At 48.8% G+C, this 25,095-nt stretch overlaps 1 protein-coding gene across 1 annotated transcript in view; it reads left to right on the top strand.

The window, feature by feature from the left end:
* WTAP (WT1 associated protein) overlaps window positions 1-25,095 on the top strand; it is a 263,014-nt gene that overhangs the window by 51,196 nt on the left and 186,723 nt on the right. The gene's annotated exons all lie outside the window — the stretch shown is intronic.

Genomic DNA, 25,095 nt, shown 5'->3' with positions numbered 1-25,095 from the left:
ACCTGCTAGGGCCTTGTGTTAGATCCTGTTTAGCATTTCTTTTAGAGTTTAAAAGTTTGTAAAAGTTTGAATTAGATTCTAGAACCAGTTGTAGATTCTTAAAAAGTATTCCAACTTTTAGAAGCAAAATGTCTAGCACAGATGTGAATGTGGTGGAACTCGACACCACACCTTACCTCCATCTACAGATGAGAGAGCTAAGGTCACTCTGTAAACTAAAGAAAATAGCAATGGGCCCCAAACCTACCAAAGTACAGCTCCAGGAGCTTTTGGCAGAGTTTGAAAAGGCCAACCCCTCTGAGGATGGCAACTCAGAGGATGAAGATAGTGACTTGGAGGGAAATTCCCCCCCTCCAGTCCTACTTAGGGAGAGCAGGGCTTCTCAAGCCCTGACTCCACAAATAATAGTCAGAGATGCTGGTTCCCTCACAGGAGGGACCAACAACTCTGAAATCACTGAGGATAACTCCAGTGAAGAGGACATCCAGTTAGCCAGGATGGCCAAAAGATTGGCTTTGGAAAGACAGATCCTAGCCATAGAGAGGGAAAGACAAGAGATGGGCCTAGGACCCATCAATGGTGGCAGCAACATAAATAGGGTCAGAGATTCTCCTGACATGTTGAAAATCCCCAAAGGGATTGTAACTAAATATGAAGATGGTGATGACATCACCAAATGGTTCACAGCTTTTGAGAGGGCTTGTGTAACCAGAAAAGTGAACAGATCTCACTGGGGTGCTCTCCTTTGGGAAATGTTCACAGGAAAGTGTAGGGATAGACTCCTCACACTCTCTGGACAAGATGCAGAATCTTATGACCTCATGAAGGGTACCCTGATTGAGGGCTTTGGATTCTCCACTGAGGAGTACAGGATTAGGTTCAGGGGGGCTCAAAAATCCTCGAGCCAGACCTGGGTTGACTTTGTTGACTACTCAGTGAAAACACTAGATGGTTGGATTCAAGGCAGTGGTGTAAGTAATTATGATGGGCTGTACAATTTATTTGTGAAAGAACACCTGTTAAGTAATTGTTTCAATGATAAACTGCATCAGCATCTGGTAGACCTAGGACCAATTTCTCCCCAAGAATTGGGAAAGAAGGCGGACCATTGGGTCAAGACAAGGGTGTCCAAGACTTCAACAGGGGGTGACCAAAAGAAAGGGGTCACAAAGACTCCCCAGCAGAAGGGTGATGAGACAACCAAAACTAAAAATAGTAAAGAGTCTTCTACAGGCCCCCAAAAACCTGCACAGGAGGGTGGGCCCAGAGCCTCTTCACAAAACAATGGGTACAAGGGTAAAAACTTTGATCCCAAAAAGGCCTGGTGTCATAGCTGTAAACAGCATGGACACCAAACTGGAGACAAGGCCTGTCCCAAGAAAGGTTCCACTCCAAACTCCCATCCAGGTAACACTGGTATGGCTAGTCTCCAAGTGGGATCAACAGTGTGCCCAGAGCAAATCAGGGTCCACACTGAAGCTACTCTAGTTTCTGAGGGTGGGGTGGATTTAGCCACACTAGCTGTCTGGCCGCCTAACATGCAAAAATACAGACAGCAACTCTTAATTAATGGGACTAGAATAGAGGGCCTGAGGGATACAGGTGCCAGTGTCACCATGGTGACAGAGAAACTGGTTTCCCCTGGCCAATACCTGACTGGAAAAACTTACACAGTCACCAACGCTGACAATCAGAGAAAAGTACATCCCATGGCAATGGTTACTTTAGAATGGGGAGGGGTCAATGGCCTGAAACAGGTGGTGGTCTCCTCAAATATCCCAGTGGACTGTCTGCTTGGAAATGACCTGGAGTCCTCAGCATGGGCTGAGGTAGAGCTAAAAACCCATGCAGCAATGCTGGGTATCCCTGAACTGGTGTGTGTGAAAACAAGAGCACAATGCAAGGCACAGGGTGAAAAAGTAGAGCTGGAGTCTGGAAAAATGGCCCAGCCTACCAAGAGAACAGGAAAGTCAGTTGGGAAACCAACTGCAACACAGCAAAAGAAAGGGAACCTCTCTTCTCAGGAAGAAGTTCTGCCCTCTGAGGGAACTGAGCCTTTGGAGCTTGAACCTTATCAGGTTGAGCTCTTAGGCCCAGGGGGACCCTCAAGGGAAGAGCTGTGTAAGGGACAAGAAACCTGTCCCTCTCTTGAAGGCCTTAGGCAGCAAGCTGCTGAAGAGTCCAAAGGCAAGAAAAATGGAACACATAGGGTCTATTGGGAAGATGGGCTCCTGTACACTGAGGCCAGAGACCCCAAACCTGGTGCCACTAGGAGAGTGGTAGTGCCTCAGCTGTTCAGAGAGTTCATCCTAACATTGGCCCATGACATTCCCCTTGCTGGACATTTGGGACAAACCAAGACGTGGGAGAGGTTAGTCAACCACTTCTACTGGCCCAATATGTCCAACATGGTTAAGGAGTTTTGCCTCTCCTGCCCCACCTGTCAAGCCAGTGGTAAGACAGGTGGGCATCCAAAGGCCCCCCTCATTCCACTTCCAGTGGTGGGGGTGCCCTTTGAAAGAGTGGGTGTGGACATAGTTGGTCCACTGGAACCTCCCACAGCCTCAGGAAATATGTATATCCTGGTAGTAGTGGATCATGCTACCAGGTATCCTGAAGCTATTCCCCTTAGGTCGACTACTGCCCCTGCAGTAGCCAAGGCCCTCATTGGTATCTTTACCAGAGTGGGTTTCCCTAAGGAGGTGGTGTCTGACCGAGGTACCAACTTCATGTCAGCATACCTAAAGCACATGTGGAATGAGTGTGGAGTGACTTATAAATTCACTACACCCTACCATCCACAAACTAATGGCTTAGTTGAGAGATTCAACAAGACATTAAAAGGCATGATCATGGGGCTCCCAGAAAAACTCAAAAGGAGATGGGATGTCCTCCTGCCATGTCTGCTTTTCGCTTACAGGGAGGTACCACAGAAGGGAGTAGGGTTCTCCCCCTTTGAACTTCTGTTTGGTCATCCTGTAAGGGGACCACTTGCCCTTGTTAAAGAAGGCTGGGAGAGACCTCTCCATGAGCCTAAACAGGACATAGTGGACTATGTACTTGGCCTTCGCTCTAGAATGGCAGAGTACATGGAAAAGGCAACCAAAAACCTTGAGGCCAGCCAACAACTCCAGAAGTTTTGGTATGACCAAAAGGCTGCACTGGTTGAGTTCCAACCAGGGCAGAAAGTCTGGGTTCTGGAGCCTGTGGCTCCCAGGGCACTCCAGGACAAATGGAGTGGCCCTTACCCAGTACTAGAGAGGAAGAGTCAGGTCACCTACCTGGTGGACCTGGGCACAAGCAGGAGCCCCAAGAGGGTGATCCATGTGAACCGCCTTAAGCTCTTCCATGACAGGGCTGATGTGAATCTGTTGATGGTAACAGATGAGGATCAGGAGGCAGAGAGTGAACCTCTCCCTGATCTTCTGTCATCAGACCCAAGAGATGGCACAGTAGATGGAGTGATCTACTCAGACACCCTCTCTGGCCAACAGCAGGCTGATTGTAGGAGAGTCCTACAACAGTTTCCTGAGCTTTTCTCCCTAACCCCTGGTCAGACACCCCTGTGTACCCATGATGTGGACACAGGAGACAGCATGCCTGTCAAGAACAAAATCTTTAGACAATCTGACCATGTTAAGGAAAGCATCAAGGTGGAAGTCCACAAGATGCTGGAATTGGGAGTCATTGAGCGCTCTGACAGCCCCTGGGCTAGCCCAGTGGTCTTAGTCCCCAAACCTCACACCAAAGATGGAAAGAAAGAGATGAGGTTTTGTGTGGACTACAGAGGGCTCAATTCTGTCACCAAGACAGATGCTCATCCAATTCCAAGAGCTGATGAGCTCATTGATAAATTAGGTGCTGCCAAATTTCTAAGTACCTTTGACTTGACAGCAGGGTACTGGCAAATAAAAATGGCACCTGGAGCAAAAGAAAAGACAGCATTCTCCACACCTGATGGGCATTATCAGTTTACTGTTATGCCCTTTGGTTTAAAGAATGCCCCTGCCACCTTCCAAAGGTTGGTGAATCAAGTCCTTGCTGGGAGTCCTTTAGCACAGCTTATCTTGATGATATTGCTGTCTTTAGCTCCACCTGGCAGGATCACCTGGTCCACCTGCGGAAGGTTTTGAAGGCTCTGCAATCTGCAGGCCTCTCTATCAAGGCATCCAAATGCCAGATAGGGCAGGGAACTGTGGTTTACTTGGGACACCTTGTAGGTGGAGGCCAAGTTCAGCCACTCCAACCCAAGATCCAGACTATTCTGGACTGGGTAGCTCCAAAAACCCAGACTCAAGTCAGGGCATTCCTTGGTTTGACTGGGTACTACAGGAGGTTTGTGAAGGGATATGGATCCATTGTGACAGCCCTCACTGAGCTCACCTCCAAGAAAATGCCCAAGAAAGTGAACTGGACTGTGGACTGCCAACAGGCCTTTGACACCCTGAAACAAGCAATGTGCTCAGCACCAGTTCTCAAAGCTCCAGATTATTCTAAGCAGTTCATTGTGCAGACTGATGCCTCTGAACATGGGATAGGGGCAGTTCTGTCCCAAACAAATGATGATGGCCTTGACCAGCCTGTTGCTTTCATTAGCAGGAGGTTACTCCCCAGGGAGCAGCGTTGGAGTGCCATTGAGAGGGAGGCCTTTGCTGTGGTTTGGTCCCTGAAGAAGCTGAGACCATACCTCTTTGGGACTCACTTCCTAGTTCAAACTGACCACAGACCTCTCAAATGGCTGATGCAAATGAAAGGTGAAAATCCTAAACTGTTGAGGTGGTCCATCTCCCTACAGGGAATGGACTTTATAGTGGACACACAGACCTGGGACTGCCCATGCCAATGCAGATGGCCTTTCCAGGTTCTTCCACTTAGAAAATGAAGACTCTCTTGGGAAAGGTTAGTCTCATCCTCTTTCGTTTGGGGGGGGGTTGTGTAAGGAAATGCCTCCTTGGCATGGTTGCCCCCTGACTTTTTGCCTTTGCTGATGCTATGTTTACAATTGAAAGTGTGCTGAGGCCTGCTAACCAGGCCCCAGCACCAGTGTTCTTTCCCTAACCTGTACTTTTGTATCCACAATTGGCAGACCCTGGCATCCAGATAAGTCCCTTGTAACTGGTACTTCTAGTACCAAGGGCCCTGATGCCAAGGAAGGTCTCTAAGGGCTGCAGCATGTCTTATGCCACCCTGGAGACCTCTCACTCAGCACAGACACACTGCTTACCAGCTTGTGTGTGCTAGTGAGGACAAAACGAGTAAGTCGACATGGCACTCCCCTCAGGGTGCCATGCCAGCCTCTCACTGCCTATGCAGTATAGGTAAGACACCCCTCTAGCAGGCCTTACAGCCCTAAGGCAGGGTGCACTATACCATAGGTGAGGGTACCAGTGCATGAGCATGGTACCCCTACAGTGTCTAAACAAAACCTTAGACATTGTAAGTGCAGGGTAGCCATAAGAGTATATGGTCTGGGAGTCTGTCAAACACGAACTCCACAGCACCATAATGGCTACACTGAAAACTGGGAAGTTTGGTATCAAACTTCTCAGCACAATAAATGCACACTGATGCCAGTGTACATTTTATTGTAAAATACACCCCAGAGGGCACCTTAGAGGTGCCCCCTGAAACTTAACCGACTATCTGTGTAGGCTGACTAGTTTTAGCAGCCTGCCACAAACCGAGACATGTTGCTGGCCCCATGGGGAGAGTGCCTTTGTCACTCTGAGGCCAGTAACAAAGCCTGCACTGGGTGGAGATGCTAACACCTCTCCCAGGCAGGAATTGTCACACCTGGCGGTGAGCCTCAAAGGCTCACCTCCTTTGTGCCAACCCAGCAGGACACTCCAGCTAGTGGAGTTGCCCGCCCCCTCCGGCCCGGCCCCCACTTTTGGCGGCAAGGCCGGAGAAAATAATGAGAATAACAAGGAGGAGTCACTGGCCAGTCAGGACAGCCCCTAAGGTGTCCTGAGCTGAGGTGACTCTAACTTTTAGAAATCCTCCATCTTGCAGATGGAGGATTCCCCCAATAGGGTTAGGATTGTGACCCCCTCCCCTTGGGAGGGGGCACAAAGAGGGTGTACCCACCCTCAGGGCTAGTAGCCATTGGCTACTAACCCCCCAGACCTAAACACGCCCTTAAATTTAGTATTTAAGGGCTACCCTGAACCCTAGAAGATTAGATTCCTGCAACTACAAGAAGAAGGACTGCCTAGCTGAAACCCCTGCAGAGGAAGACCAGAAGACGACAACTGCCTTGGCTCCAGAAACTCACCGGCCTGTCTCCTGCCTTCCAAAGATCCTGCTCCAGCGACGCCTTCCAAAGGGACCAGCGACCTCGACATCCTCTGAGGACTGCCCCTGCTTCGAAAAGACAAGAAACTCCCGAGGACAGCGGACCTGCTCCAAGAAAAGCTGCAACTTTGTTTCCAGCAGCTTTAAAGAACCCTGCAAGCTCCCCGCAAGAAGCGTGAGACTTGCAACACTGCACCCGGCGACCCCGACTCGGCTGGTGGCGATTCAACACCTCAGGAGGGACCCCAGGACTACTCTGATACTGTGAGTACCAAAACCTGTCCCCCCTGAGCCCCCACAGCGCCGCCTGCAGAGGGAATCCCGAGGCTTCCCCTGACCGCGACTCTTTGAACCTAAAGTCCCGACGCCTGGGAGAGACCCTGCACCCGCAGCCCCCAGGACCTGAAGGACCGGACTTTCACTGGAGAAGTGACCCCCAGGAGTCCCTCTCCCTTGCCCAAGTGGAGGTTTCCCCGAGGAACCCCCCCCTTGCCTGCCTGCAGCGCTGAAGAGATCCCGAGATCTCTCATAGACTAACATTGCGAACCCGACGCTTGTTTCTACACTACACCCGGCCGCCCCCGCGCCGCTGAGGGTGAAATTTCTGTGTGGACTCGTGTCCCCCCCGGTGCCCTACAAAACCCCCCCTGGTCTGCCCTCCGAAGACGCGGGTACTTACCTGCAAGCAGACCGGAACCGGGGCACCCCCTTCTCTCCATTCTAGCCTATGCGTTTTGGGCACCACTTTGAACTCTGCACCTGACCGGCCCTGAGCTGCTGGTGTGGTGACTTTGGGGTTGCTCTGAACCCCCAACGGTGGGCTACCTTGGACCAAGAACTAAGCCCTGTAAGTGTCTTACTTACCTGGTTAACCTAACAAATACTTACCTCCCCTAGGAACTGTGAAAATTGCACTAAGTGTCCACTTTTAAAACAGCTATTTGTCAATAACTTGAAAAGTATACATGCAATTTTGATGATTTGAAGTTCCTAAAGTACTTACCTGCAATACCTTTCGAATGAGATATTACATGTAGAATTTGAACCTGTGGTTCTTAAAATAAACTAAGAAAAGATATTTTTCTACATAAAAACCTATTGGCTGGATTTGTCTCTGAGTGTGTGTACCTCATTTATTGTCTATGTGTATGTACAACAAATGCTTAACACTACTCCTTGGATAAGCCTACTGCTCGACCACACTACCACAAAATAGAGCATTAGTATTATCTCTTTTTACCACTATTTTACCTCTAAGGGGAACCCTTGGACTCTGTGCATGCTATTCCTTACTTTGAAATAGCACATACAGAGCCAACTTCCTACAATCCTCCTTTCAACCAAAACCCCAGCATAATCATTTGTTACCAACCATGCCTATGCCAAAAAAAAGCATGCATACAAACATTAACAAACTTCACACTTTTCTCTCTACAGGCATATCATCTCCAACCTGAAAGTTTAGTGCACATCACATCAAACGGTATCCTTTGTCTCCACTTTGATACATCCAGCTACTTAACAGGCCAGTGTCAACATGACAGCCAGAGATCATTGTAGATTCAGCTCTACTCCAGCACCCTCTCTCTCCCTGAAAAAAATACTGTAAGGAAATGTCTCCTTGGCATGGTTACCCCCTGACTTTTTGCCTTTGCTGATGCTATGTTTTGATTTGAAAGTGTGCTGAGGCCTGCTAACCAGGCCCCAGCGCCAGTGTTCTTTCCCTAACCTGTACTTTTGTTTTATCCAATTGGCACACCCTGGCATCCAGATAAGTCCCTTGTAACTGGTACCCCTGGTACCAAGGGCCCTGAGGCCAGGGAAGGTCTCTAAGGGCTGCAGCATATCTTATGCCACCCTGGGGATCTCTCACTCAGCACAGACACACTGCTTGCCAGCTTGTGTGTGCTGGTGAGGACAAAACGAGTACGTCGACATGGCACTCCCCTCAGGGTGCCATGCCAACCTCACACTGCCTATGCAGTATAGATAAGTCACCCCTCTAGTAGGCCTTACAGCCCTAAGGCAGGGTGCACTATACCATAGGTGAGGGCACCAGTACATGAGTACTGTGCCCCTACAGTGTCTAAGCCAAACCTTAGACATTGTAAGTGCAGGGTAGCCATAAGAGTATATGGTCTGGGAGTCTGTCAAACACGAACTCCACAGCACCATAATGGCTACACTGTAAACTGGGAAGTTTGGTATCAAACTTCTCAGCACAATAAATGCACACTGATGCCTGTGTACATTTTATTGTGAAATACACCCCAGAGGGCACCTTAGAGGTGCCCCCTGAAACCTTAACCAACTACCCGTGTAGGCTGACTGGTTTTAGCAGGCTGCCACACTCGAGACATGTTGCTGGCCACATGGGGAGAGTGCCTTTGTCACTCTGTGGCTAGTAACAAAGCCTGCACTGGGTGGAGATGCTATCTCCTCCCCCTTGCAGGAGCTGTAACACCTGGCGGTGAGCCGCAAAGGCTCACCCCCTTTGTTCCAGCGCCACAGGGCATTCCAGCCAGTGGAGTTGCCCGCCCCCTCCGGCCACGGCCCCACTTTTGGCGGCAAGGCCGGAGGAGATAATGAGAAAAACAAGGAGTCGTCACTGGCCAGTCAGGACAACCCCTAAGGCAACCTGAGCTGAAGTAACTCTGAGTTTTAGGAATCCTCCATCTTGCAGATGGAGGATTCCCCCCAATAGGGATAGGAATGTGACCCCCTCCCCTTGGGAGGAGGCACAAAGAGGGTGTACCCACCCTCAGGGCTAGTAGCCATTGGCTACTAACCCCCCAGACCTAAACACGCCCTTAAATTTAGTATTTAAGGGCTTCCCTGAACCTAAGAATTTAGATTCCTGCAACTTACGAAGAAGACTGCTGAGCTGAAAAACCCCTGCAGAGAAGAAGACACCAACTGCTTTGGCCCCAGCCCTACCGGCCTGTCTCCCTCCTTCAGAAGAAAACTGCTCCAGCGATGCTTTCCCTGGGACCAGCGACCTCTGAATCCTCAGAGGACTGCCCTGCTTCCAAAAGACCAAGAAACTCCCGAGAACAGCGGCCCTGTTAAACAAAGACTGCAACTTTGTTTCCAGAGGAGCAGATTTAAAGACCCCTGCAATCCCCGCAAGAAGCGTGAGACTTGCAACACTGCACCCGGCGACCCCGACTCGACTGGTGGAGAAACAACGCTACAGGGAGGACACCCAGGCGACTCCAAGACTGTGAGTAACCAAAGTTGTCCCCCCTGAGCCCCCACAACGACGCCTGCAGAGGAAACCCGAGGCTCCCCCTGACCGCGACTGCCTGACTCTAAAATCCAGACGGCTGGAAAAGACCCTGCACCCGCAGCCCCCAGCACCTGAAGGACTGGAACTCCAGTGCAGAAGTGACCCCCAGGAGGCCCTCTCCCTTGCCCAGGTGGTGGCTGCCCCGAGGAGCCCCCCCCCCCCCCTTGCCTTCCTGCATCGCTGAAGAGACCCCTTGGTCTCTCATTGAAACCTATTGAAAACCCGACGCATGTTTGCACACTGCACCCGGCCGCCCCAGTGCCGCTGAGTGTGCACTTTCTGTGCTGACTTGTGTCCCCCCCCCCCCCCCCCCCCCCCCGGTGCCCTACAAAACCCCCCTGGTCTGCCCTCCGAAGACGCGGGTACTTAACTGCTGGCAGACTGGAACCGGGGCACCCCCCTTCTCCATTGAAGCCTATGCATTTTGGGCACCACTTTGACCTCTGCACCTGACCGGCCCTGAGCTGCTGGTGTGGTAACGTTGGGGTTGCTCTGAACCCCCAACGGTGGGCTACCTTGGACCCAAACTTGAACCCCGTAGGTGGTTTACTTACCTACAAAAACTAACAAATACTTACCTCCCCCAGGAACTGTTGAAAATTGCACTGTCTAGTTTTAAAATAGCTATATGTGATTTATTTGAAAAGTATATATGCTATTGTGATTATTCAAAGTTCCTAAAGTACTTACCTGCAATACCTTTCATTTGAAGTATTACATGTAAAATTTGAACCTGGGGTTCTTAAAATAAACTAAGAAAAGATATTTTTCTATACAAAAACCTATTGGCCTGGAATTGTCTCTGAGTGTGTGTTCCTCATTTATTGCTTGTGTGTGTACAACAAATGCTTAACACTACTCCTTTGATAAGCCTACTGCTCGACCACACTACCACAAAATAGAGCATTAGTATCTCTTTTTGCCACTATCTTACCTCTAAGGGGAACCCTTGGACTCTGTGCATACTATTCCTTTCTTTGAAATAGTGCATACAGAGCCAACTTCCTACATCTGTTCTTTTTGTTAAAGAGCTAGGTCATTTTAAATCATTCAGCTGATTTTGCGCTCATGTTCAAGGTTTTCCTTCTTTTAGCTGGCACCAAATCAGCCGATGCCAACTTTAACAATGAGGTGGTTTTAAGAAATAAAGGTTTCACTTTTAATTAGTCACCATTTTAGGCCTGTCCTTTATATTTTACTAACCAGGTCTGCTATGCTTCCATTGACCTGAATAGAGAGCCTTAATGCTCTGCAATGCAAGAACATAACCATTTTGCTGCCAAGGGAACCCCAGGTCGACTGAGCCTGAAACAGGATTCAGGAGAAACAGATAACCCAGGCAGTGTGGCAAGTCATGGTGAACCCATATAATGCCTGGACCATAAGACTGCAGTATTTAGTGGCAACACTGAAGACACACCAAACCGATCAATCATAATACCGACCTCTCACAAACCTAAGTAGCTTGCTTATCACCCTTTTCTCAGTCCGGGCTTCTAAAGCGAAGATTCTGCACCAAACTGTGGGAATGTTAGTAACAATAGTTTACAGGTCCAAAACCACAATTCGAAACCCTTTGGTCTTAGTCACACTATGGCGGCTTGTGCAGCACCATCATTGTATTTAGAAACTGTTACTTTACTGATTCTACTTTTCTCCAGTAAAGAGGTGTCCTGCAACTTGACACTTATATATCAGACTCAACCCCAAAGCCAAAGTCAAGTCTACCACTGGGGGGGACACAAGTCCACACAAAGTACACCCTCAGCGGCACGGGGTGGCCGGGTGCAGTGTGCAAACAAACGTCAGGTTTTCAATAGAAAGCAATGGGAGACCAAGGGGTCTCTTCAGCGATGCGGGGGGGGGGCTCCTCGGGGTAGCCACCACGTGGGCAAGGGAGAGGGCCACCTGGGGGTCGCTCCTGCACTAGAGGTCGGATCCTTTAGGTCCTGGGGGCTGCGGGTGCAGAGTCTTTACCAGGCGTCGGGTCTTTGAAGCAGGCAGTCGCGGTCAGGGGGAGCCTCGGGATTCCCTCTGCAGGCGTTGCTGTGGGGGCTCAGGGGGATCAACTTTGGCTACTCACGGTCTCGTAGTTGCCGGGGAGTCCTCCCTGTGGTGTTTGCACCCGACGCCCCCGGCTCGGCTCGTGGAGAACAGAGTGCAAAGTCGCACGCTTCCGGCGGGAAACGTGTGTGGTTTCAAAGTTGCTTCTTTGTTGCAAAGTTGCAGTCTTTGGGGTACAGAGCCGCTGTCCTCGCGAGTTCTTGGTCCTTCTAGATGTAGGGTAGTCCTCTGGGGCTTCAGAGGTCGCTGGACCCTGTGGAACGCGTCGCTGGAGCAGTTCTTTAGAAGTGGGGAGACAGGCCGGTAGAGCTGGGGCCAAAGCAGTTGGTGTCTCCGTCTTCTCTGCAGGTTTTCAGCTCTGCAGTCCTTCTTCTTAGGTTGCAGGAATCTAGTTTCCTAGGTTCTGGGGAGCCCCTAAATACTGAATTTAGGGGTGTGTTTAGGTCTGGGAGGGCAGTAGCCAATGGCTACTGTCCTTGAGGGTGGCTACAACCTCTTTGTGCCTCCTCCCTGAGGGGAGTGGGGCACATCCCTATTCCTATTGGGGGAATCCTCCAAAATCAAGATGGAGGATTTCTAAAGGCAGGGGTCACCTCAGCGCAGGACACCTTAGGGGCTGTCCTGACTGGTGGGTGACTCCTCCTTGTTTTTATCATTACCTCCTCTGGACTTGCTGCCAAAAGTGGGGGCTGTGTCCAGGGGGCGGGCATCTCCACTAGCTGGAGTGGCCTGGGGCATTGTAACACGAAGCCTGAGCCTTTGAGGCTCACTGCTAGGTGTTACAGTTCCTGCAGGGGGAGGTCTGAAGCACCTCCACCCAGAGCAGGCTTTTGTTTCTACCTCAGAGCACAAAGGCCCTCACCACATGGGGTCAGAAACTCGTCTCTCAGCAGCAGGCTGACACAGACCAGTCAGTCCTGCACTGAACAATTGGGTAAAATACAGGGGGCATCTCTAAGATGCCCTCTGTGTGCATTTTTTTAAATAAATTCAACACTGGCATCAGTGTGGGTTTATTATTCTGAGAAGTTTGATACCATACCTATACTTCAGTGTAGCCATTATGGAGCTGTGGAGTTCTGGTTTGACAGACTCCCAAACCATATACTCTTATGGCTACCCTGCACCTACAATGTCTAAGGTTTTGCTTAGCCACTGTAGGGGCATAGTGCTCATGCACCTATGCCCTCACCTGTGGTATAGTGCACCCTGCCTTAGGGCTGTGAGGCCTGCTAGAGGGGTGACTTACCTTTGCCACAGGCAGTGTGAGGTTGGCATGGCACCCTGAGGGGAGTGCCATGTCGACTTAGTCATTTTCTCCCCACCAGCACACACAAGCTGGCAAGCAGTGTGTCTGTGCTGAGTGAGGGGTCCCTAGGGTGGCATAAGACATGCTGCAGCCCTTAGAGACCTTCCCTGGCATCAGGGCCCTTGGTACCAGGGTTACCAGTTACAAGGGACTTACCTGGATGCCAGGGTGTGCCAGTTGTGCCACTAACTCTGCACCCGACGCCCCCGGCTCGACTTGTGGAGAACAAACAGTACAGGGAGGCCTGAAGGATCCGATCTTCAGTGCAGGAGCGACCCCCAGGTGGCCCTCTCCCTTGCCCAGATGGTGGCTACCCCGAGGAGCCCCCCCCCCCCCCCTCCCTTGCCTGCCTGCATCGCTGAAGAGACCCCTTGGTCTCCCATTGAAATCTATTGCGAACCCGACGCCTGTTTTAACACTGCACCCGGCCGCCCCCGTGCCGCTGAGGGTGTACTTTTTGTGCTGACTTGTGGTTCTCCCCCCCCCCCCCCCCCCCCCTCCCCCACAGTGCACAGTGCCCTACAAAACCCCCCTGGTCTGCCCTCCGAAGACGCAGGTACTTACCTGCTGGCAGACTGGAACCGGGGCACCCCCTTCTCCATTGAAGCCTATGCGTTTTGGGCACCACTTTGACCTCTGCACCTGACCGGCCCTGAGCTGCTGGTGTGGTAACTTTGGGGTTGCCCTGAACTCCCAACGGTGGGCTACCTTGGACCCAACTTTTAACCCTGTAGGTGGTTTACTTACCTGCAAATCTAACAAACGCTTACCTCCCCCAGGAACTGTTGAAAATTGCACTAAGTGTCTAGTTTTAAAATAGCTTATTGCCATTTGTGTGAAAACTGTATATGCTATTTTGCTCATTCAAAGTTCCTAAGTGAAATACCTTTCATTTAAAGTATGGTTTGTAAATCTTGAACCTGTGGTTCTTAAAATAAACTAAGCAAATATATTTTTCTATATAAAAACCTATTGGCCTGGAATTGTCTTTGAGTGTGTGTTCCTCATTTATTGCCTGTGTGTGTACAACAAATGCTTAACACTACCACAAAATAGAGCACTGGAGTTCTCTTTTTGCCACTATCTTACCTCTAAGGGGAACCCTTGGACTCTGTGCATGCTATTTCTTACTTTGAAATAGTGAATACAGAGCCAACTTCCTACAGATATTGTCAATGGATGCTGACAACACTGTAGGGTGAGGTGAGTTTGTCAATGTCTTATCACACAGGCTAGGGGTTCAAGCACCAGGGCAAATACAAATGGTGGCAGTGGACACCCTTGACATGTCCCCCTGTAGATTCGAAGTGTCTCTGGGTTGCCATTGATGCAGACCCATGCCATCAGGTCGGTATATAGTAGATGGATCTGCTGTAGAAACGCCCATTACATGCCCATACAGTGAAGAACCACAAAGTTGTATGCCTTTGTGGTGTCGGGGAGAACCGCTGCTGCCAGAAGTGAGGGGTCGAGATGGTGTAGCACGGCAAAAAATGTACGTAGATTCTTTGTAGTGGAGTGGGAGAGGATGAACCCGGGCTGGTCCAGTAGGACCAATGTGGGGAGTGGTGGCTGGAGTCGATTTGCCAGGAATTTTGTGAGGATTTTGGCATCTGTATTGATTAGTGAAAATTAGCATTCCCTCATAATATTCCAGTTGGTTGGAGGGTTCATCAGTGTCTTGTGGATAAACCTTTTCAGTATGTAGACATTTGCCAGGCGTTTGAGTACTTCCTAGATAAACTGTTAGTGATACTGACATGTCAATTGCATCTGTACAGATTCTCATGCCTTTACCTGATTTCCAATTCTCAGCTCTGCAAGTGGCTGTTGAAAATGTCTTTAACAAAAAATATCTTTATACTCGATACTTCTAGATTTTGGATGTGGAAGAATGAAGCAGGATGTTAACCTGATGCAACCTGGTCTTTGTCATGGCTGACCAGGATGACAAATTTGTCGCAGTACCCTTGTATTCCAAAGTCAGCTGTCACATGACATCCTTTCCAACAATTACGTCTAACACAGTGACGTGGAAAAGTGTGTGCAGCATATCATGTGAAGGTTGGCCTTTAAGGGTGATATTGTGGAGATGTCCCGCAATATGAGTGTACCTCGAGTTTACCAAGTATATTCTCTTGATTGACCGAAAATGTTGGCTTGTACCTCCAGAGAAAGAAATGAAGCAAACTGGGTTGTAACCTCTCTTTGGTAGATAGAAAGTTTCATTTAAGGACTTAACGCAGAGATGGAGACTTTCCACTAAAGGACATTTTAAGAGAGAATACAGTGTGCTGTTTTGACAAAAATGGCCAAATTTAAAAGACAAGTATGTTAATTATCTCCATGTATGTATACCACCTTTTCCGCTCTTAGGGGATCCATACATAGATACAAGATAAAGAAAAATTAAAATATCTGCAGACCTTGTATATCCTTTGGAGTGCCCCATCAGTTAACAAATACAGAATATTTAAGAATGCATTTGTATCAATCCTGTGTCCACTCGCACGACTCGTGAGACTGATGTGAATTTGGGTCTGCGACGTCCATTTGTTGCACTAAACCTCCAGCCAGGCAAGATCTATATTGGGAGCATGGGCATGTTTCTATGCCACCACTTGGCCTCCCGCATTTTAATACGTACTCTGTTTTGCACACACATGTGCATTTACCTGCTGTAAGGAAATGACTCCTTGGCATGGTTACCCCCTGACTTTTTGCCTATGCTGATGCTATGTTTTGAATTGAAAGTGTGCTGAGGCCTGCTAACCAGGCCCCAGCACCAGTGTTCTTTCCCTAACCTGTACTTTTTATTCCACAATTGGCACACCCTGGCATCCAGGTAAGTCCCTTGTAACTGGTACCCCTGGTACCAAGGGCCCTGATGCCAGGGAAGGTCTCTAAGGGCTGCAGCATATCTTATGCCACCCTGGGGACCCCTCACTCAGCACAGACACACTGCTTACCAGCTTGTGTGTGCTGGTGAGAACAAAACGAGTACGTCGACATGGCACTCCCCTCAGGGTGCCATGCCAACCTCACACTGCCTATGCAGTATAGATAAGTCACCCCTCTAGTAGGCCTTACAGCGCTAAGGCAGGGTGCACTATACCATAGGTGAGGGCACCAGTGCATGAGTACTGTGCCCCTACAGTGTCTAAGCCAAACCTTAGACATTGTAAGTGCAGGGTAGCCATAAGAGTATATGGTCTGGGAGTCTGTCAAACACGGACTCCACAGCACCATAATGGCTAAACTGAAAACTGGGAAGTTTGGTATCAAACTTCTCAGCACAATAAATGCACACTGATGCCAGTGTACATTTTATTGTAAAATACACCCCAGAGGGCACCTTAGAGGTGTCCCCTGAAACCTTAACCGACTATCTGTGTAGGCTGACTAGTTCCAGCAGCCTGCCACAACCGAGACATGTTGCTGGCCCCATGGGGAGAGTGCCTTTGTCACTCTGAGGCCAGTAACAAAGCCTGCACTGGGTGGAGATGCTAACCCCTCCCCCAGGCAGGAGCTGTCACACCTGGCGGTGAGCCTCAAAGGCTCACCCCTTTGTGCCAGCACCGTAGGACACTCCAGCTAGTGGAGTTGCCCGCCCCCTCCGGCCACGGCCCCCACTTTTGGCGGCAAGGCCAGAGGAAATAATGAGAATAACAAGGAGGAGTCACTGGCCAGTCAGGACAGCCCAGCCCCTAAGGTGTCCTGAGCTGAAGTGACTCTAACTTTTAGAAATCCTCCATCTTGCAGATGGAGGATTCCCCAATAGGATTAGGGATGTGACCCCCTCCCCTTGGGAGGAGGCACAAAGAGGGTGTACCCACCCTCAGGGCTAGTAGCCATTGGCTACTAACCCCCCAGACCTAAACACGCCCTTAAATTTAGTATTTAAGGGCTTCCTGAACCTAAGAATTTAGATTCCTGCAACTTACGAAGAAGACTGCTGAGCTGAAAAACCCCTGCAGAGGAAGAACAGAAGACGCCAACTGCTTTGGCCCCAGACTTACCGGCCTGTCTCCTGCCTTCCAAAGAACCCTGCTCCAGCGACGCTTTCCAAGGGACCAGCGACCTCTGAATCCTCTGAGGACTGCCCTGCTTCAAGAAAGACAAGAAACGCCGGAGGACAGCGGCACTGCTCCAAAAGACCTGCAACTTTGTTTCAAGGAGCAGACTTAAAGACCCCTGCAACTCCCCGCAAGAAGCGTGAGACTTGCAACACTGCACCCGGCGACCCCGACTCGACTGGTGGAGAACAAACACCTCAGGGAGGAGCCTCCGGCGACTCCGAGACCGTGAGTAACCAAAGTTGTCCCCCCTGAGCCCCCACAGCGATGCCTGCAGAGGGAATCCCGAGGCTCCCCCTGACCGCGACTGCCTGAACTCCATTTCCCGACGGCTGGAAAAGACCCTGCACCCGCAGCCCCCAGCACCTAAAGGAACGGAACTCCTGTGCAGGAGTGACCCCCAGGAGGCCCTCTCCCTTGCCCAGGTGGTGGCTACCCCGAGGAGCCCCCCCCTTGCCTGCCTGCACCGCTGAAGAGATCCCTTGATCTCTCATTGATTTACATTGAAAACCCGACGCTTGTTTCTACACTGCACCCGGCCGCCCCAGTGCCGCTGAGGGTGTACTTTTTGTGTGAACTTGTGTCCCCCCCGGTGCCCTACAAAACCCCCCTGGTCTGCCCTCCGAAGACGCGGGTACTTACCTGCTGGCAGACCGGAACCGGGGCACCCCCTTCTCTCCATTGAAGCCTATGCGGTTTGGGCACCTCTTTGACCTCTGCACCTGACCGGCCCTGAGCTGCTGGTGTGGTAACTTTGGGGTTGCTCTGAACCCACAACGGTGGGCTACCTTGGACCAAAAACTGAAACCTGTAAGTGACTTACTTACCTGTGAAAACTAACAAAAACTTACCTCCCCCAGGAACTGTGAAAATTGCACTGTGTCCACTTTTAAAACAGCTTATTGTGTTTTATGTAAAAAGTATACATGCTAATGTAATGATTCAAAGTTCCTGAAGTACTTACCTGCAATACCTTTCAAATGAGATATTACATGTAGAATTTGAACCTGTGGTTCTTAAAATAAACTAAGAAAAGATATGTTCGATGGCATCTGTCGCTGTAGATAAGCATGTTCTGCAATAGCTCGCCATCTGGTGTTGGGCTGGAGTGTTACAAGTTGTTTTTCTTCGAAGAAGTCTTTCGAGTCACGGGACCGAGTGACTCCTCCTTTTGTCTCCATTGCGCATGGGCGTCGACTCCATCTTCGATTGTTTTTTTTTCCGCCATCGGGTTCGGACGTGTTCCTGTCGCTCCGAGTTTCGGAACGGAAAATTAGCTAATTTCGGAAGATTTTCGTCGGTATTGTTGCGTTCGGGATCGGCGTACTTACATTCAACACCGCATCGAAGATCGAAGAGCTCCGGTGCCCTTCGGGGTAGTTTTTCGATCCTCCGTCGGGGCCTGGTCGGCCCGACCGCGTGCTGAAGAACGCCGATGGAACGGACCCCGTTTCGTTTCTGCCCCAAATGCCACAATAAATACCCCTACACAGACCAACACTTGGTCTGCAACCTGTGCCTGTCACCTGAGCACAGCGAAGACACCTGCGAGGCCTGTCGTGCGTTCCGGTCCCGAAAAACACTCCGAGACCGTCGAGCCAGAAGACTTCAGATGGCGTCCGCACCGACAGCCCAACGGGAGTTCGAGGAACAGGAAGAGGAAGGTACCTTCTCGATCCAAGACTCAGACTCCGAAGGATTCGACGATACACAAACCGTGAGTAAGACGTCGAAAACCACACAGAGAAACATTTACAAGGCCCAGGGGACGCCACTGCCACCAGGCCATGGCTCAACCCATAAATTCGGTGACCGACCGTCGGCACCGAAAAAGGCCCAAACAGTGCCGAGATCGTCCGACTCCGGTCGAGACACCGGCACGCAGCCTTCTCGGGACCGAGAAAGTGCTGGAGACAAGCCTCGACACCGAGATGCCGGTGTGGACACGGCTCGACGCCGAGACAGCGGCACCGAAACAGATCGACGCCGAGAGGTTTCGGCCCCGAAAAAGAAAAAAGTCACCTCGGAGCCGAAAAAACACGCAGACAAAGTTTCCATGCCGAAACAAACTGCAAGCGACCCAGCTTCAGGCTCTTATACAGAAGAGCACTCGCTAACCTCCCAAATGCAGAAGCATAGGTTTGAGGAAGAGCTACAAGCAACTGATGTGGACCATACGCAAAAGCGTATCTTCATTCAGCAGGGGACAGGAAAAATAAGCACCCTTCCCCCCATTAGGAGAAAGAGGAGGTTGGAGTTCCAGACGGAACAAACACCACAACCAAAAGTGGTGAAAAGAGTTACACCACCACCCTCTCCTCCGCCCGTGATTGACGTTTCACCAGCACAAACTCCATCACACTCCCCAGCTCACACCACCATGAGCCAGGGTGACCAAGATCAGGACGCATGGGACCTATACGATGCCCCAGTGTCAGATAACAGCCCGGAGGCATACCCTACAAAGCCATCTCCACCAGAAGACAGCACCGCGTACTCTCAGGTGGTGGCTAGAGCAGCACAATTTCACCACGTAAGCCTCCACTCAGAACAGGTCGAGGATGATTTCTTATTCAACACACTCTCCTCCACCCACAGCTCATACCAAAGCCTGCCTATGCTCCCTGGTATGCTCCGGCACGCAAAAGACATATTTAAGGAGCCGGTCAAGAGTAGGGCAATCACACCAAGGGTGGAAAAAAAGTATAAGCCGCCTCCTACGGACCCGGTTTTCATCACTACACAGCTGCCACCAGACTCTGTTGTTGTAGGAGCAGCTAGGAAAAGGGCCAACTCCCACACATCTGGAGATGCACCACCCCCAGATAAAGAAAGCCGCAAGTTTGATGCAGCTGGTAAGAGAGTCGCAGCACAAGCTGCAAACCAGTGGCGCATCGCGAACTCCCAGGCACTACTTGCGCGCTATGACAGAGCCCACTGGGACGAGATGCAACATCTCATTGAACATCTGCCCAAGGACTTACAAAATAGGGCAAAGCAAGTGGTCGAGGAAGGACAGACCATTTCCAACAACCAGATCCGCTCCTCCATGGACGCTGCAGATACAGCTGCACGGACAATTAATACATCTGTAACTATCAGAAGGCATGCATGGCTCCGAACGTCTGGATTTAAACCAGAGATTCAACAAGCAGTTCTCAATATGCCTTTTAATGAAAAAGAACTGTTCGGTCCAGAAGTGGACACAGCGATTGAGAAACTCAAAAAAGATACGGACACTGCCAAAGCCATGGGCGCACTCTACTCCCCGCAGAGCAGAGGGAATTACAGCACATTCCGTAAAACGCCCTTTCGAGGGGGGTTTCGAGGTCAAAGCACACAAGCCAGCACCTCACAAGCCACACCGTCCAGTTACCAGGGACAGTATAGAGGAGGTTTTCGGGGACAATATAGAGGAGGGCAATTCCCTAGAAATAGAGGAAGATTTCAAAGCCCCAAAGCCCCTACTACTAAACAGTGACTCACAGGTCACTCACCCCCTCCACACAACACCAGTGGGGGGAAGAATAGGTCATTATTACAAAGCATGGGAGGAAATCACTACAGACACTTGGGTTCTAGCGATTATCCAACATGGTTATTGCATAGAATTTCTACAATTCCCTCCAAACATACCACCAAAAGCACAAAATTTAACAACACACCATTCCAATCTCCTGGAGATAGAAGTGCAGGCACTATTGCAAAAGAATGCAATCGAATTAGTGCCAAACACACAAATAAACACAGGAGTTTACTCACTGTACTTTCTGATACCAAAGAAGGACAAAACACTGAGACCAATCCTAGACCTCAGAGTAGTGAACACTTTCATCAAATCAGACCACTTCCACATGGTCACACTACAAGAAGTATTGCCATTGCTAAAACTGCACGACTACATGGCAACTTTAGACCTCAAGGATGCTTATTTCCATATACCAATACACCCATCGCACAGGAAATACCTAAGGTTTGTATTCAAAGGAATACATTACCAATTCAAGGTACTGCCTTTCGGATTAACAACCGCACCAAGAGTCTTTACCAAATGTCTAGCGGTAGTCGCAGCACACATAAGAAGGCAGCAGATACATGTGTTCCCATATCTAGACGACTGGCTAATCAAGGCCCATTCGTTAATAGAGTGCTCAAATCACACAAATCATATCATACAAACCCTCTTCAAACTAGGGTTCACCGTCAATTTCACAAAATCCAAAATTCTGCCACGCAGGGTACAACAATACCTGGGAGCCATAATAGACACATCAAAAGGAGTAGCCACTCCAAGTCCACAAAGAATTCAAAATTTCAACACCATCATACAACGCATGTATCCAACACAAAAGATACAAGCAAAGATGGTATTACAACTCCTAGGCATGATGTCATCATGCATAGCCATTGTCCCAAACGCAAGACTGCACATGAGGCCCTTACAACAATGCCTAGCATCACAGTGGTCTCAAGCACAGGGTCACCTTCTAGATCTGGTGTTAATAGACCGCCAAACTTACCTCTCGCTTCTGTGGTGGAACAACATAAATTTAAACAAGGGGCGGCCTTTCCAAGACCCAGTGCCACAATACGTAATAACAACAGATGCTTCCATGACAGGGTGGGGAGCACACCTCGGTCAACACAGCATACAAGGACAATGGAACGTACATCAAACAAAACTGCATATCAATCACCTAGAACTTCTAGCAGTTTTTCAAGCACTAAAAGCTTTCCAACCAATAATAGTTCACAAATACATTCTCGTCAAAACAGACAACATGACAACAATGTATTATCTAAACAAGCAGGGGGGGACGCACTCCACGCAGTTAAGCCTGCTAGCACAAAAAATTTGGCATTGGGCAATTCACAACCAAATTCGCCTAATTGCACAGTTTATACCAGGGATACAAAATCAACTCGCAGACAATCTCTCTCGAGATCACCAACAGGTCCACGAATGGGAAATTCACCCCCAAATTCTGAACACTTATTTCAAACTCTGGGGAACACCTCAGATAGACTTGTTTGCGACAAGGGAGAACGCAAAATGCCAAAACTTCGCATCCAGATACCCACACAAACAATCCCAAGGCAATGCCCTATGGATGAACTGGTCAGGGATATTTGCTTACGCTTTTCCTCCTCTCCCTCTCCTTCCTTACCTGGTAAACAAACTCAGTCAAAGCAAACTCAAACTCATATTGATAGCACCAACTTGGGCAAGGCAACCCTGGTACACAACGCTGCTAGACCTATCAGTGGTACCCTGCATCAAATTGCCCAACAGGCCAGATCTGTTGACACAGCACAACCAAAAGATCAGACACCCAGATCCAGCATCGCTGAATCTAGCAATCTGGCTCCTGAAATCCTAGAATTCGGGCACTTACAACTTACCCAAGAATGTATGGAAGTCATAAAACAAGCAAGAAGGCCATCCACCAGGCACTGCTATGCAAGTAAATGGAAGAGGTTTGTTTGCTACTGCCATATTAATCAAATACAACCATTACACACAACTCCAGAACATGTAGTGGGTTACTTGCTTCACTTACAAAAATCTAACCTAGCTTTCTCTTCCATTAAGATTCACCTTGCAGCAATATCTGCATACCTGCAAACTACCTATTCAACTTCCCTATATAAAATACCAGTCATTAAAGCATTCATGGAGGGCCTTAGGAGAATTATACCACCAAGAACACTACCTGTTCCTTCATGGAACCTAAATGTTGTCCTAACTAGACTTATGGGTCCACCTTTTGAACCCATGCACTCCTGCGAAATACAGTTCCTAACCTGGAAGGTGGCATTTCTCATCGCCATTACTTCCCTAAGAAGAGTAAGCGAGATTCAGGCATTTACTATACAGGAACCTTTTATACAACTACACAAAAATAAAGTCGTCCTAAGGACCAATCCTACATTTTTGCCAAAGGTTATTTCACCGTTCCATCTAAATCAAACAGTGGAACTTCCAGTGTTCTTTCCACAGCCAGATACCGTAGCTGAAAGGGCACTACATACATTAGATGTCAAAAGAGCATTAATGTATTACATTGACAGAACAAAAAACATCAAAGACTAAACAACTCTTTATTGCATTTCAAAAACCTCACGCAGGAAACCCAATTTCAAAACAAGGTATAGCCAGATGGATAGTTAAATGCATCCAAATCTGCTACCTTAAAGCTAAACGACAGCTGCCCATTACACCAAGGGCACACTCAACCAGAAAGAAAGGTGCTACCATGGCCTTTCTAGGAAACATCCCAATGCAAGAAATATGTAAGGCAGCCACATGGTCTACGCCTCACACATTCACCAAGCACTACTGTGTAGACGTGTTATCCGCACAACAAGCCACAGTAGGTCAAGCTGTATTAAGAACATTATTTCAGACTACTTCCACTCCTACAGGCTGATCCACCGCTTTTGGGGAAATAACTGCTTACTAGTCTATGCAGAACATGCGTATCTACAGCGACAGATGCCATCGAACTGAAAATGTCACTTACCCAGTGTACATCTGTTCGTGGCATCAGTCGCAGTAGATTCGCATGTGCCCACCCGCCTCCCCGGGAGCCTGTAGCAGTTTGGAAGTTACCTTCAATTATTTATATATGTATCATCTCAACCTTAAATAGGTGCATACCTAGTCACTCCATTGCATGGGCACTATTACTACAATTCAACTCCTACCTCACCCTCTGCGGGGGAAAAACAATCGAAGATGGAGTTGACGCCCATGCGCAATGGAGACAAAAGGAGGAGTCACTCGGTCCCGTGACTCGAAAGACTTCTTCGAAGAAAAACAACTTGTAACACTCCAGCCCAACACCAGATGGCGAGCTATTGCAGAACATGCGAATCTACTGCGACTGATGCCACGAACAGATGTACACTGGGTAAGTGACATTTTCATTTTCTATAACAAAACCTATTGGCTGGATTTGTCTCTGAGTGTGTGTTCCTCATTTATTGCCTGTGTGTATGTACAACAAATGCTTAACACTACTCCTTTGATAATCCTACTGCTCGACCACACTACCACAAAATAGAGCATTAGTATTATCTCTTTTTGCCACTATCTTACCTCTAAGGGGAACCCTTGGACTCTGTGCATACTATTCCTTACTTTGAAATAGTGCATACAGAGCCAACTTCCTACACCTGCTATCTTAATAGAATTTTTAAATGAGATGCAGTGTACTACCATTGATTGCTAAGATCGACTTTAGTGTAATGACCAGGGTTGAAAGACAGTGAATTTTGTTTGGTAAAGCGAACAGAAAAATAATTGATACCAGGCTGCAAAATGTTTGAAGTATGAAATTGGGTTGAAGAGAAACTCTCTCCTGGTGACTAATTGTTGATGGTAACATTTCGGATTGAAGTGAAGAAAATGTGCTATAATATTCCTTGAAACAAGTCTAGAAAGAATTGGAGAGGCCAGGAGGTATGTGTATAGTAAACCTTGGGACATCTGATCTGTAAGCAGTGGCCCACGTGGAAGAGGAAGTTGCCTTCTTGGAGAAGTAGTTTGTGTGCAGGCTAGACGTGGATGGCTGAATCTCCATGGAACTCCATTATGTATATTGAAACCTGAAAAATTATACTCTAGTAACTTCACTTCAGCTTTGTAGATATAAAAGTGGATCTCACCCAGATTTTCTAGAGAGGGGTCAGGTTGTGTTAAGTTTTGTGATGTTAGGTGTATCATGAGAAAGGTATACCTACTAGCTGGCTTGACGTATAAAGGTGTCACTGCTTACATTAATATGATCTGCAGATTAAATGTTTGAAACTTGCCATTGGAACTGCACCTTTCTTCCTTCTGAAATCGATTGATGGGAATCCATTACATTGTGTTATCATTAGCACTATCCACCGTAGTGCTTAGAAATCGCAAAACTACAATATCTAGAGATGTGTAAGAATGCAGAACGACTGAGCTTTGGAAGGGAGAAACTGCGGCAGGTCAAAGCATTAAATTACTTGGGAATCTCGTTCTCTGCAAGAGATTTGGGAAAACCAAACTCAAGTTACTGATTGCG

The sequence above is a fragment of the Pleurodeles waltl genome, chromosome 5, assembly GCF_031143425.1.
Source record: "Pleurodeles waltl isolate 20211129_DDA chromosome 5, aPleWal1.hap1.20221129, whole genome shotgun sequence".
In the NCBI taxonomy this organism is placed as follows: Eukaryota; Metazoa; Chordata; class Amphibia; order Caudata; family Salamandridae; genus Pleurodeles; species Pleurodeles waltl.
The sequence above is the reverse complement of the archived record's forward strand: the minus strand, read 5'-3'. Positions and strand labels throughout refer to the sequence as shown.